Source organism: Meles meles, chromosome 16, assembly GCF_922984935.1.
Source record: "Meles meles chromosome 16, mMelMel3.1 paternal haplotype, whole genome shotgun sequence".
NCBI classification, from domain to species: Eukaryota; Metazoa; Chordata; class Mammalia; order Carnivora; family Mustelidae; genus Meles; species Meles meles.
The window spans coordinates 30,693,691-30,708,054 of record NC_060081.1 but is presented as its reverse complement, the minus strand read 5'-3'; the positions used below and the strand labels follow the sequence as shown (position 1 = coordinate 30,708,054).

Below are 14,364 nucleotides of genomic sequence, written 5' to 3'. Positions count from 1 at the left end.
AGGCCTTGCCGCCAACAGCCGAGGGGAGGAGCAAGAAGGAGCTCAGAGCCAGCCCGCGAACTAGCGCCCTCCGTTGGCAGGTCCAAGTGGACTGCGCTCGCTTGGTGTTGGAAGGGCTGACTGGCATCTTCCGCAGTGCCGGGGCGATTCCGCGTGGACACCGCCTTTTTGCGCCAGCTTTCTTAGTACCCGCCCGGCCCCTCCTCCCTAAAGCTGCGGCTGCTGCGGCGGCGCGGTGGCCATGGCTGCTGCTGGCGGTTGGCGGGGGGTCCGCGTGACAGGGAACCCGGATACTATGCGGTTATTCTCAGGGCGCAGGCGCCCCTGCCCCGCCAGTGGGCGGTTTCGCGCAGCGGCGGGGTGTTCTCTGGAAGGAGCTACGGGGTTGCGAAGAAGTCCACACAGAAGGTGGTGGACCCCGAGAAGGACGGGCTGACGCGCCTGAAGTACCTGTGGGCGCTGCTGGGTGAGGCCCGCCCTGGGACCCCGGGTTTGAGGGTTCCTGCCCTGACGTGGGCCGGGGGAGAGTGGGGGCTGGGTTGCCCATGGCATTGGGGCGGGGGGGGGGGGGGGGCTGTGAGACCTTCATTTCCCGGGCCCAGCATTGTTCCCGACAGCGGGCAGTCTGGACCTCGGACTCTGCCCTTTTGCCCAGAGCTTAACCTCACCCCAGATTTGAGCCCGGTCACCTCAAGGCTGGCGGAGCCGCCACTTTCCCCTCCCTGGCAAATCCTGCACTGCAGGTGCTGCACAGACACACGCGCGCGCACATGCGCAGACACACGCGCACGCACACAATATAAACTGACACTTCCCTCTCTCGTTTTTTAAATTTTATTTCTGATTCTGACATCCGAAGTAGACTGAGTCTCCAAGTGTTCCCAGCCCAGACTTAACTGAACTGTCCTCTCTCCTGTGAGCTCCCTCACCTTGAATTTTATTTTTACTTTTGAGTCGGAGTCTTCAGAGAGACGGAGCCTCCCAGCCCTCCCAGGATAAATTTAATTGAGCTGTCATCTATCTTCCCGCGCTCCTCTTTTATTTTTATTTTGGGTCTGGCCGCTTGGGCTTCCTTGTGTGGTTGGTGTGAAGGGGGCTCCTCCTGTTTGTGGAGGGAGGGGTGGCTTTCCTGGGTTCAAGGAGGCTGCTGCTGCTTTCTTGCCAGGATGACAGTGAGAGTTCTTTGCTGCCTTTCGTTTTTATGGGCTGCTGGGTGGCGGTTCTGTGGAGCCCAGCGGGCCTGCAGGGACCTGGGATGAAGCTTATCCTAGTGGCTGTGAAGTGTCCCCAAGACTTCCTGTCCCCTGCTGCATGTGATCTCTAGCTGCTTTGCTAGGCTATGTTCTGTTTTCCATTTTCTTCCCTACTTAGTCTTAACTTTTGTTTAGGACCAAACACTTGTGCTACCTGTGCTGTCCCTAGTGTTTCTGGAGGCTGAGAAAAGGACACTTTGTTTCCTCTGGATGTCTTTTTTATTCATAAAATGAGGTAAAAAACACACTTGAGGAAATACGACATAAAAGAATTCATTTTATATGTGAGAATTTTAAATAAAGATCTTGTTCATGAGATTAAAAGTTGCTAATTATTTCTATTTATATCCCGTGAAGTACCTCTGAGGAAACACACACACACACACACACACACACACACACACACACACACCTGTTCCCAAGTAATGTTATTTACAATCTCAGATTCCTTGAGGTTTACACTATCTCGTCCAGTTTGGAATGAATGTAAATTAATTACTTACTGTTACGAGAGATTGGTTTTCTAGAGTTGTGAAAGTGAAGTGTGGTGTCCTTGGTAAACTGACTTGTCTCCTCCCTGTAGTAAAATCTCATGCTCACACAGGTTGCGTTGTGCAGAGTTCTTCTAGTGAGTGATAAATACTACTGCAGGGACACTTGATAAAGGAACAGATTTGATACTCTGGGACTATTTCTGTGGTAGAGCATTTGAACTTTTGTTCTGTCCAAGTCTGCAGGATTATGTTGGCTCCATTTTGTAAAGGTGGAATCGATTAAACCTAGATGAGTTTGGTTTCTTAGAGATGCACAGTACATTGTTACCATTCTGAGAAAGTAGTTCATTTTCAAGACTGTGTACTTGTGGTTTCACTTTAAGGTGAAGTATCTTATTTTGAGGAACTTTCTTTTTTCATTTCATTGAGCTCATGATGACCTCAGTTTTGTAACACAGGCAGGTCTTTTGATATGAGGCTGTTTTTTTGTGGATGCATTTGTTTGCAGAATGACCCAGTGTCCTTTCTGGCTGCAGTCTTACCCATAGGGACTACATTTTTGCAAATGTGTCTGAAGACTTCTAGTGATAATGTCTCACATAAACTCTGGCCAACAACTGTGGTTTAAATATGTTAAAGAAATACAGTACATTCATGGACTAGTCCTAGCACATCATATGCCCTATTTGTTTGCTACTTAAAGAAAAAGTGTACTTAGAAAAAAAAATGGCCTCTTGACCTGAAAGACAAGAATTAGCCAAGAGCAAGAAAACTATTTGAAGGAAATGAATGGACCTCATTGCTATATTTTTATTTGCATATTTCTTGTAATACTCTTGATTTTCACATATTTTGTCCTCAAGCAATAATAAAGATGTTCTTTTTTACAAAGATGATACTACTGACCTGGATTTCCAGTCATTGACAGCATCACTTTGGCTGGTTACTTAGCCTGTCTTTGAACCTCAGTATCTTTACACTGTCAGATGGGTATGGTCGTGTCTACTTTGTAAAATTTGTTGTGAGTATAAGGTATAAATGACTTCAGCTTGCAGCAGTCATGTAATAGTTCCCTCTCCTATTACTGGCCCTCCATCATGAACAGGCTAGAAAAAGTACTTTGTTAGGTACTTTCCCACACCACCCTTGGTATTTGGATAATTGCTGTAAATTTGTTCTCTCTTTCTAAAAATTAGTCTGTGTCAAAGACAACACAACTGCGAGATACCCAACGAACTGTGTAAAGTAGAGTAGTTTTCATTCCAGTTAGAACTTGCTTAGCTACTTTAATCTGACTGTGTATTGTAGATAGGCCTGATATCACTAACCTTATTTTACAAGGGTGGAGACTGAGGACCAGATAGACCTTACAAGGAGCCAAGCCATGGACCTATATGCACATGCCCTATATGCATTGTGTTAATTACAGGTAGACCAAAGAGCCATTAGGTCCCCTGACTTCCAGTTCTCCCTTCATTGTTGAAATCATCAATGGGAGAGTAAATGAGTCAACAAAGCAAAACAGAAACCAAAAAAATTCTGTGTATTGCTATCTTATTCCAGGAAAATTGCCATGATTAATTAAGGTTGAGTCCCTACTACAAATCCCCATCTATAAATGGTATTGATGTAGCAAGAAGAATGATATACCAAGAAGCATATACTATGGTATGTAATTAGATAGTGGCTTCTATGTTGGACTCCATTTTAGGATTCCAGATGATCAGAAAAGATCATGAAGAGTGGCACAAACAGAAGGGCCTTTTGAGGAAGTTTTTCCTCATGCTGGTCCCTGAAGGGTGGCTAGACTACAGAGCCTCATGTTTAACTTCAATTTTTTTAGTAGCTACATTTAAGAAAGTAAGAAGAAAGAGGTGACATTAATTTTAATAATGCATTTTATTGAATCCCACAGCTCTAGTCTGTATTACATCAACAAGTAACCAATATAAAATATTACTATTTTTTCCATTGTATATTTTTTCCTGTTTTGTCAAAGATTATTTGACCATAGAGTTGAGGGTCCATATATCGGCTCTCCACTCTGTTCTACTGGTCAATGTGTCTGTTTTTATGCCAGTACCACGCTGTCTTGGTGATCACAGCTTTGTAGTAAAGCTTGAAAACGGGTAACGTGATGCCGCCAGTTTTGTTTTTGTTTTTCAACATTTCCTTAGCAATTCGGGGTCTCTTCTGATTCCATACAACTCTATGGTCAAATAATCTTTGACAAAACAGGAAAAAATATACAATGGAAAAAAGACAGTCTCTTCAATAAATGGTGCTGGGAAAACGGGACAGCGATATGTAGAAGAATGAAACTCGACCATTCTCTTACCGTACACAAAGATAAACTCAAAATGGTTAAAACACCTCAACATGAGACAGGAATCCATCAGAATCCTAGAGGAGAACATAGGCAGTAACCTCTTCGATATCAGCCACAGCAACTTCTTTCAAGATATGTCTCCAAAGGCCAAGGAAACAAAAGCGAAAATGAACTTTTGGGACTTCATCAAGATCAAAAGCTTCTGCACAGCAAAGGAAACAGTCAACAAAACAAAGAGGCAACCCACAGAATGGGAGAAGATATTTGCAAATGACAGTACAGACAAAAGGTTGATATCCAGGATCTATAAAGAACAACTCAAACTCAACACACACAAAACAGATAATCATATCAAAAAATGGGCAGAAGATATGAACAGATACTTCTCCAATGAAGACATACAAATGGCTATCAGACACATGAAAAAATGTTCATCATCACTAGCCATCAGGGAGATTCAAATTAAAACTATATTGAGATACCACCTGACACCAGTTAGAATGGCCAAAATTAGCAAGACGGGAAACAACGTGTGTTGGAGAGGTTGTGGAGAAAGTGGAACCCTCTTACACTGTTGGTGGGAATGCAAGTTGGTACAGCCACTTTGGAGAACAGTGTGGAGATTCCTCAAGAAATTAAGAATAGAGCTTCCCTATGACCCTGCACTTGCACTGCTGGGTATTTACCCCAAAGATACAGATGTAGTGAAAAGAAGAGCCACCTGTACCCCAATGTTTATTGCAGCAATGGGCACGGTCGCCAAACTATGGAAAGAACCAAGATGCCCTTCAACGGATGAATGGATAAGGAAGATGTGGTCCATGTACACAATGGAGTATTATGCCTCCATCAGAAAGGATGAATACCCAACTTTTGTAGCAACATGGACGGGACTGGAAGAGATTATGCTGAGCGAAATAAGTCAAGCAGAGAGAGTCAAGTATCATATGGTCTCACTTATTTGTGGAGCATAACGAAGAACACGGTGAACATGTGGAGATGGAGAGAAGAGGGAGTTGAGGGAAACTGGAAGGGGAGATGAACCATGAGAGACTATGGACTCTGAAAAACAACCAGAGGGTTTTGAAGGGGCGGAGGTGGGGGGTGGGAGGTTGAGGAACCAGGTGGTGGGTAATAGGGAGGGCATGTACTGCATGGAGCACTTGGTGTGGTGCAAAAACAATGAACACTGTTACGCTGAAAATAAACAAAAAATAATTACTATTTTTTGCGCTCTGTTTTTCATATCAGTTCTTCAAAATCCAGTGTGTGTTAGATACGTCTAGCACGTCTCATTTTACCTTAGCTGCATTTTAAGAGCTCAGTAGCTGTATGGGGCTAGTGGCTGTATAGGGCACAGAGCAAGGTTAGCATTTGGGAAGCACAGCAGGAAGGCAGTTTCAAGCAAGGGGAGATGGAAGCTGGTAGTGGAAATACACATGGCAATGATGTAGAAAGGTGAGGTACACCAGCCTGCTCCTTCCTCCTATCCAGTAAGGGAGTCCCAGGGTAACACTGGTCATGAGAAAGAGTGGTAGAATTCTTGCCCTGAGAGTGTTCACAGTGTCAGATGTGTGACTAGAGTGCTATGTAGGCCAAGGGTAGGGACAGGACTATGAGTTGGACTGGGGGATCTTGGTAGGGGGAGAGGAGTGGTGGCCTGACAGGCAGAAGCTGAGGCAGTTTGGGGGTCAGATCACAAAAGGTCTTGTTTGTCTGAGTTGGAAGCTCCTATCTTACCTATTGCAGGTGAGAAGCCCTCTTGAAGAACTCTTAGTAGGTCAAATGATAAGAATTTGAGAGCTGCCTGCCTTTCTGCAGGGCCAGGAAAATGGATTGGGGGTGGGTGGTGATGGGAGGGGTGACACTGTTTGTAGAGAAAGAAGAGACAAATGACAAGGGTCTGAAATAAGATACTCGGTGAATGGAGAAGAGGGGTGGGATTTCAAAGGGCCAAGGCAGTGGGAACTAGTGATTGTCTCAGTGAAGTAATGAAACAAGTTTGTTGAAGCCAGGTGAGGAGTGATCAGCCTGAAGCAGAAGAGATCTGGGAGAAGAGGTCTCAGTCAAGGCAAATCGAGTGACATTGGGGCTTGGTCCCTTTATTTGGAAGCAGAGTGGAGAGGAGTCTCTCCCAAATGCTCTCTATATATTGATGGAGTAAAATGGACCGTTTTAGTCTATTTCCTTTTAAGCATTTGTTACTTTAGGTAGGGAAAAGTTCACCTACAACTTTTTAAAAAGACTTTATTTATTTATTTGACAGACAGAGATCACAAGTAGGCAGAGAGGCAGGCTCCCTGCTGAGCAGAGTGCCCAATAATGGGCTCAATCTCAGGACCCTGGGATCATGACCTGAACCGAAGGCAGAGGCTTTAACCCACTGAGCCACACAGGAGCCCCTCACTTATAATTTTATATGTTGCCATTTAAACTTATTTTATTATTTGCGTTTTGCTCTCATTTTTTTCCCTCTCATTTTAATTAACTACAAACATTTGTTGAAACTATGTGCTGTAAGTTAACTTATCATTTCCTGGATGGCTGAATTGTTTCCTTCCTTTCTCTTTCTTTTTTTCTCTGATCTAAATAATCCTGCTCTAAGCATCTTGGGAAGCAGCTTTGTCTCCAATTTGTGTCATTTCCTTAGGACAGATTCCACTGAAGTCAAATTGCTGGATTTGAACATGTTTATGACTCAGTTGACTGCTCTCATTTCCTAAATGTTGCTCCCAGTGAGATTGCTAGCAGCAAGGATTGAGACTACCATGTGCACTGTAGTCTGACTAGCAATAAGCACATTGGTGTAATTTGATCTTTGGAGGTAGGCGTCTTGGAGAATGGGAGTGTTGGGAGGAGGGCCAGAGGAGTTAGGAGGAGATCCTGGCTAATGATAGGGGAAGATGAATTGGTGTTGGGGCATTGGTTTTGAGAGAAGGGCAAGATCCAAGTGGAAATGTCTAGGAGGGTGTTGGATGGGGGGTCTGGAAGGTAATAGTAGGGTAGAAAGCTATGGTATGGTTGTTTATTTTCATCCTGGTTCCATCACATCTTCCCACAACCTCTGATGCAGGCAGTGTTCTACCCTCCACTGAGAGGGTGCAGAAACTGAGGCTCAGAGAGCTTAACTGCTTGTCTGTCCGCACCCAGTCAGTAAGCAGCAGAGCTGGGATTCCTGATTCTACAGGCCGTGTTGTACCTCTGCTAGTTATCTGACCCAAAATCCTACTTATATATCAGAAAATATATTTACCCACCACAGTGAATGTTGACATAGAAACAAAAGCCCTAGGGTTTTTCGGTGTCTCCCAAAAATATTGCTTTGACTTGTGCTGCTCTCTTTCTGGTCCGTTTTACTAGATTCTTATAGGGAGACTTGAGGCTATATTTGATTTCAGGATGGCAAAAGGTAAAAAGACTCCCTTTGTGTTTTCCTGTTCATTGGCCTCTCTGGGCCTTGGGCAGGCTGAGCAGGTGGTAAAATATTTGCATGGATGTTAGTTCCAAAGGACATTCTACAACCAGAGCAAAGCCTGGTTGTAATTTCAGGCTTTTCAGGCTGTCTTTCTTTGGTCTCTCTCATTTAACCTTGTTTGAAGCAAAGTCACCTTGCCATAATGCTCACTTTCCTAATTTTTCATCAGTTACCAACATTTTTTATTTGTAACCTCAGGAATGTGAGATGAACTTTGGACACAGATGTGTGTATCAGAAATACACTACTCCCTGCCTCTAAGGGCTCGGGATGTCTGGACTTCTGATGAGAGAAATGTGAACCTAGAATAAAAGTCCGATGGAGCTCAGATGTTTTGTTTGGGACAACTGAAAAGACTGACTTCCTCCTTTTATTCTGAGAAGAGAGTTAGTTGATAGGTCCAGAATATTTTGATGTAAACTTTTATAACTTGTATTTTGATTTTGTTTGTGTTTTACTTGTAATTGGGCATGAATCATTTTAGTAGCTGTTTAGAATACTGACCTTTCTACAGATAAAAATGTAGAGAATTGTTTATATTTTAAAAATTGACTTTCAAAATAGCAAATGATTCCATTTAAATTTTAACTTTTTTAAAAGGAGGAATATGTTATTGTACTGTAAAATTAATAATATATAAAAGTAGTAGACAACTCTGCTCTCTTCAGATTTTTAAAAAATTCAGTTCCATACACATTTTTTCAAGAGTGTATGAGTGTGTGTGTGTGTGTTGTGTGTGTGTGTGTGTGTGTGTGTGTGTGTCTATATCTGTCTGTCTGTCTGCTCAGGAGGGCTGGGTATTCAGATATTAATGGGGCAGATCCCAGGACCTATGCCTCTTGGAGAGGTTGCCAGTGCTTCCTGAGGGAGATGCAGTCTGAGGTGGATTTGGAGTGAAGAATATGGGGTTTCCCTAAGGAACAGGTTGGGGATGAGGGGATTGCAGAGAGAGGAAATTGTGTGAAGTTAATGGTATGGCCACCATGGAGTTAAGTGTCCAGTGGCTTTTATCCTGTGGTGTGGTAGTTGTTGGGAACCAGGAAGACCTAAGTAGAGGGCAGGGGCCATATCTGGTTTTGCCCCCTTGATGATTGACCGAAGAGTCTCAGACTCTCTGAGATTTGAAACATGAGTGCCAGGGGAGTGTGAGCTCTCCATCTTCTGGATTGCAAACCCCAAAGGTATAGTGTGGGCTGCCAGTATTCATTGTTCCCCAGTGTGGAGGGAACCTACCTCAGATGGAATCCATAATGAGAGGGAAGTGGGGCAGAGGGATGGAGGGTGAGAGGAGTGCAGTGGACCCTTTGTGAGCTGAGAGGCCCAGCTGTGTCTGTGCCATCTCCATGTCTGAGTTTCTTGGTTGCAGGTGCCAGTAACACCTTGTTTTTGCTTCAGCTAGCTTGAGTCATAGTTCTGGGTCTTGAAATGGAAAGAATACAGATAAATATGCCAGAAGGAGAGGGAGGAAATCCCAGGTCAAGGATGGGCGGGGGTGGGTGTGTGGGTATGTGTGGTCATGCTTTTTCCACTTTTCAAGAGCTGAGCCAATTTGAGTTTATATATGTGTAGAAGAAGTAACTAATGAAAGACCAAAATTGAAGAAGCATTGCAGAGAAGGGGAATACAAATGGAGAAGGGTGGGGCCTTCAGTGCGATGAAGGGTGTGGGACAGGAGATCAGGCTTGACAAGAGGGACATCACTTCCTCTAAGGCCACTTGGAGGAACTAAGAATGGAGTCCTAGATGTAGAGGGAGCTCTCTTGCCCTGGCTTGTGTTTTCTCTGTGAAGGTAAGAGGTAGACCCAGCCACTGACCCAGTTTTCTTGCTCGTGTAGTGATAGGAACTGAGGGTGTCTTGTTACCTGTCCTGTGCCTTAAAGCAAAGGAAATACTGTAATCAGTAAGTCTTGTTATTGTTATTCTTTGGGGGAGCACTCTCATAAATGCATTTAACTTATGCATTCAATACTTGGCCAGAAGCCAGGAAATGTATATATATGTAAAACGAGAACAGCTAAGGAGTGCACATATTGTCTGGCCTTCCAGTTGGTGACTGTGTGTCCCAGAGTGACAGTGGGTGGGCCCAGGGAAGTGCTGTGTTCTCAATGGTCTTCTTTCCTTCATGCCTCTCATCTGTGGGACCATCTGTCCTGCTGGGCATGGCTCTAGTGGTTAGGGGTAATTTCTTTTTAAAGACTTTATTTATTTATTTGACAGATAGAGATCACAAGTATGCAGAGAGGCAAGCAGAGAGATTGGAGGAAGCAGGCTCCCTGCCAAGCAGAGAGCCCAATGTGGGATTTGATCCCGGGACCCTGAGATCATGACCTGAGCCGAAGGCAGGGGCTTAACCCACTGAGCCACTCAGGTGCCTTGGGGTAATTTTGATCTTCTTCATTTTTGCCTTGAATGCCACTTCACCTCACATAAGATGTCTTGGGATTATACATATTCGTGTGGCACCTTGCTCTTTTGCAGTCTGTTTTCTTATATTCTTATTGGATCAATATGCTGCCTGAAGCTCCCAGTTCAGAAAGGACTTACCTTTTAGATTCTTAGTCAAACTTTGTTTCTGACTTAGTTCTGAATGTTCATTTCAAGTTTTTAACTGTGATTTTTATAAAAGAGATATTTCATAACCATTTTTATGTCTTTTGTATTGCTTTAGAAACTAAACCCACATCTGAAAGGTATTTTATTTTTTTTATTTTTTTTAAAGATTTTATTTATTTATTTGACAGAGAGAGATCACAAGTAGGCAGAGAGGCAGGAAGAGAGAGTGAGAGGGAAGCAGGCTCCCTGCCAAGCAGAGAGCCCGATGCGGGACTCGATCCCAGGACCCTGAGATCATGACCTGAGCCGAAGGCAGCAGCTTAAACCACTGAGCCACTCAGGTGCCTTGGGGTAATTTTGATCTTCTTCATTTTTGCCTTGAATGCCACTTCACCTCACATTAGATGTCTTGGGATTATACATATTCGTGTGGCACCTTGCTCTTTTGCAGTCTGTTTTCTTATATTCTTATTGGATCAATATGCTGCCTGAAGCTCCCAGTTCAGAAAGGACTTACCTTTTAGATTCTTAGTCAAACTTTGTTTCTGACTTAGTTCTGAATGTTCATTTCAAGTTTTTAACTGTGATTTTTATAAAAGAGATATTTCATAACCATTTTTATGTCTTTTGTATTGCTTTAGAAACTGAACCCACATCTGAAAGGTATTTTAAAAGTAGTTGTAATTTGTAACAGTAAATATTTCATTTCACTATTGCAACTGTGCTTTAGCCAAAAAATAAGGAGCCCTATGATATTGTCTTGCATTTGATTTTAAGTGATGGCACATATTCACTGAACGTCAACCAGGGTTTCAAGGACACATAGGTACTAGTGACACTGCCTGTGCCCCACTGTGGGACCATGAGCATGTGTCACTCAGGCCTCTGCTGTGGGGATCATGACTGACTGATGGCTCCAGCTGCTGCCCTCTGGATTCTCCACCACTTCTTAGCCAAAGCTGAGCTTCTCTTGGGCTACTTGCAGTTACTGAGCAAGTGGGGATACTACTGTGGTCCACTCATGCAAGATCCAGATGCCCCTGAAGGGTGACTCTGGCTTGAGGACTCCCCATGGGTTGGTCAGGACACTCTTAGGACTGAGTTGGGAGTCTGAGATCCTTCCTTCCAATCCTTCTTCCTTCCATGTCCCCTTCACAGGGGGTCAGACCTGCATTGGGGTTCAGCCTCTGCCTGCCTTCTCAGGTCTCTCCACTTTCCCCTTCACAGCCAGTTCCCCCAATAAATCTCCTACACATGTAATGCTGTCTTGGTGTCTCCTTCTCAAGGAGCCCAAACTGACACACCGTCCCTTTCCCCAGAGGTGTTGTCCATCCTACCATCGAAAACCCTTTCAGGAGACAGCACGAGGACACTACATTTTCCACATAAACTTTCTTAATCCCCCTGCCCTGAGATGATATTTCCTCAGAATTCCCATGGCATTTTGAACTTTGCATTTGGCATTTATGGCCTTTGGCTTTGTATCTGCTAGATCTCTCCTCCTAGATGATAAGTACACTGAGAACTTGAAGAGCTTCTTGTTCATCTTGATTCGTTTTGGTAACAGACTTCTTTATTTGTAATCATAATAATTAGCATTTAATCAGCACTTTCCATGTGCCCAACACTGCCAGAAATACTTTTATGTGAATTAACTCAGATAATCCTCCAAATGGATTAGGTAATATTCTCCTCATTTTACGGATGAGATCCAGAGAGGTTAAGAATCTTGTCCAGGGTGACATAGCTGGTAAGTGACAGAGGCAGAGTTTGAATCGAGGCAGCTGGCTCCATGGTCCTGTTGTTCATTTAGCAGCTATTTTTTATTCCGACAGAATATGTTCCAGGTGCTATACCCAGTGTTGGGGTTGCCAGAGCTTGCAATCCAAGTCTAGAAGTAACAACTATTTAAACAAACCCTAAAATGTGATTTCCAAATAGGCAGGTGTAAGTCTCTGGGAGAGTAACAGCTACCTGATATTTTGAAAAATTTCTAAAAGCTTTCCAGCCCCAGTGATTGTTTTTGTGAGCCATTGTTAAAGTAGTGGTTTGAGAAATGAGTGAATTGCTTCCATAAAGCAACCTTAAAACAATTTCTCTTCTGTTCTTTGCACTCATTTTGACACTAGTAGAACAAATTATAACAAATTATAATGGAATCATATTGAAACACTCTTCAATTTAAACTATGTACAAACAGACTTGGAAATTTTGTCATCCTTTGCACATCAGCAGCAGTTTCTGTGCCATTTGTAGCCACAGTTGAATAGGCATTTAGATCAGTGAGAGGTTTGTGAGGTTTGTAATTCAAAACACGAAGTCCAAATGCACCAGGTAAATGCAGCAGTCATAAATAAAGGGTATGGGCTAACGCACACATGGTTGACAATAAGTCTTAAATCCATTGTTGAGCTGATGTGACTTTTGAATACAGTTATTCTAATGCTTGCAGACTTCTTTGAAGGTTGACTCTGGATTTGGAATATTGGGATTTCTGAGATGTTTCAGTGGTTTATGGAGACAAAGGGATGGAGTATTTGAAGTTGGAAATATTCTGTACATGGCCATGGCTTCTTGCCTTGGGTATCCACACTCCAGATATTTGAAATCATAGGGTTTATGTTTGAACTACAATAATTTTCTCTCATAAAGGGACACAAGTGGTGTGATGTAGTCACAGTTCCTAGTCATCAAATTCCAAATTCCAAAGACTGGCACTGTTGCAAGGGATAGTTTGAAATGGCCAGGTTACAGGTCACAAAACTCTCTTTCAGGGACTTTCAGGGACCAAGATATGTGAAAAAAGGCACCTCCATGTTGGCAGTACAGAGGGGAGCAAAAAATAAATCAACCCACAGGACATACCCTATCTGCCACTGACTCATATCCTCACCATAGTAAGACTTACATGCTTTCAGCTCCATAAAGGCATATTATCTTTTGTGTTTCAATACCTAGGTGTCTTGTGAAAGGACACAATTCCACTTCCAAATGCACGTGTAGATGAAGGAAAGAATTTTGTTCATTACTTCACCCAGTCTCATGCATCCTGTAAGGAAGAGTCTTGGTTTGAGATGGGCACTCTGGCCTCTCTTTATTTGCTAAATAAGATAAAAAAATATTTACCAATATTAGGCGTTTCTCTCTGAGAGTGAGTTTCTGGCACAATGTCTGTTTTCAATCAGGGATATACAGGGATTTACAAATTCCAAAATCTCCACAGATCAGTCAATGATGTGGTAAACAGTTTCTCAGCTAGGCAGATGGAGGCGCTTCTCTAGTGCCAGCAGCTGAGGGGATGAAGGATCTGGATGGCAGCACCTGCGCTAGGGGAATTATTGAAAATTGCACCACTATAAACAAAAGATACTCAACCAAGCTCAGGACTGATGATTCTTCTTTCTACAGATACCTAACCTGATTTGCCTGCAAAAACACTCATGTTATTAAAAACAAAACCAGCAGAGGTCACGTGAATTTTTGGTGGCTAAACGCTGAGGTCTTCTCTGGCTTTGCTCTGCCTCTGACCCATCCCATTCATGACCAATTCTATCATAGGGCATCTCGTTCATAAGTAATAGGAGCCCAAGTGATGGCATCCTTTAGCTTCCTGTACTCCAACAACTTCTCCATTAAGCCATTGCAAATTATCATACCACCTGAGTGATATTGAGGTGCTTGCCATATTAAGGTAGCTCTCTATAAATCCTCTGATCCCCCTTCCAACCAGAGGGCTGCCCCTAGGCCCTGCCTGTATGGAAGTTTTGAATCAGTCGCTGCTGAGAGGATTAAGTTTATCCTAAACTGACAGAAGAATCTTCCTTTTACATCACTGCATAACTGGTGAGTGAAGGTACCCAAGAAACAGTCACTAGCCAGACATCTGGGCAGCAGTGAGTCTGTTTATCTTGGGAAACCCAAAGAGAGCCAACCAGCTCTGAGACATTTATGATGGCAAGTGTAAGAGCTATTGTGTGGAATATAAGTGAGAACATTGCCTGATCCTGAGAAGGCACCTAGAGTAAAGGTTTGCTTCCTGCCAGGGGTGGGCAGGAAGTTGGGCAATGACTCGGTCCAGCCACAGAGGCCTCCTGCCTTAGCATCCAGAGGGAGGGCCAAATGTGGTTAATGTGGGGGACATGGAATGGATTCTTTCCCAACCCTGCCTTTGGTCAGTGGCAACAGAGGAAACTTTCATCTTACCTGCAGTGCACTCTGTGGAGAACAATTGGAATAAAGAACCCAGGGAGAAACTGAAAC

The 14,364-nt window shown here is 43.4% G+C and overlaps 1 long non-coding RNA gene across 1 annotated transcript in view; it reads left to right on the top strand.

Moving 5' to 3' along the window:
* Nucleotides 1-253: 253 nt before the first annotated feature.
* LOC123927177 overlaps nt 254-14,364 on the top strand; it is a 43,953-nt gene continuing 29,842 nt past the window's right edge. The window contains exon 1 of the long non-coding RNA XR_006815364.1: nt 254-466. This is a non-coding gene — a long non-coding RNA (uncharacterized LOC123927177). The remainder of the gene's footprint in view (nt 467-14,364) is intronic.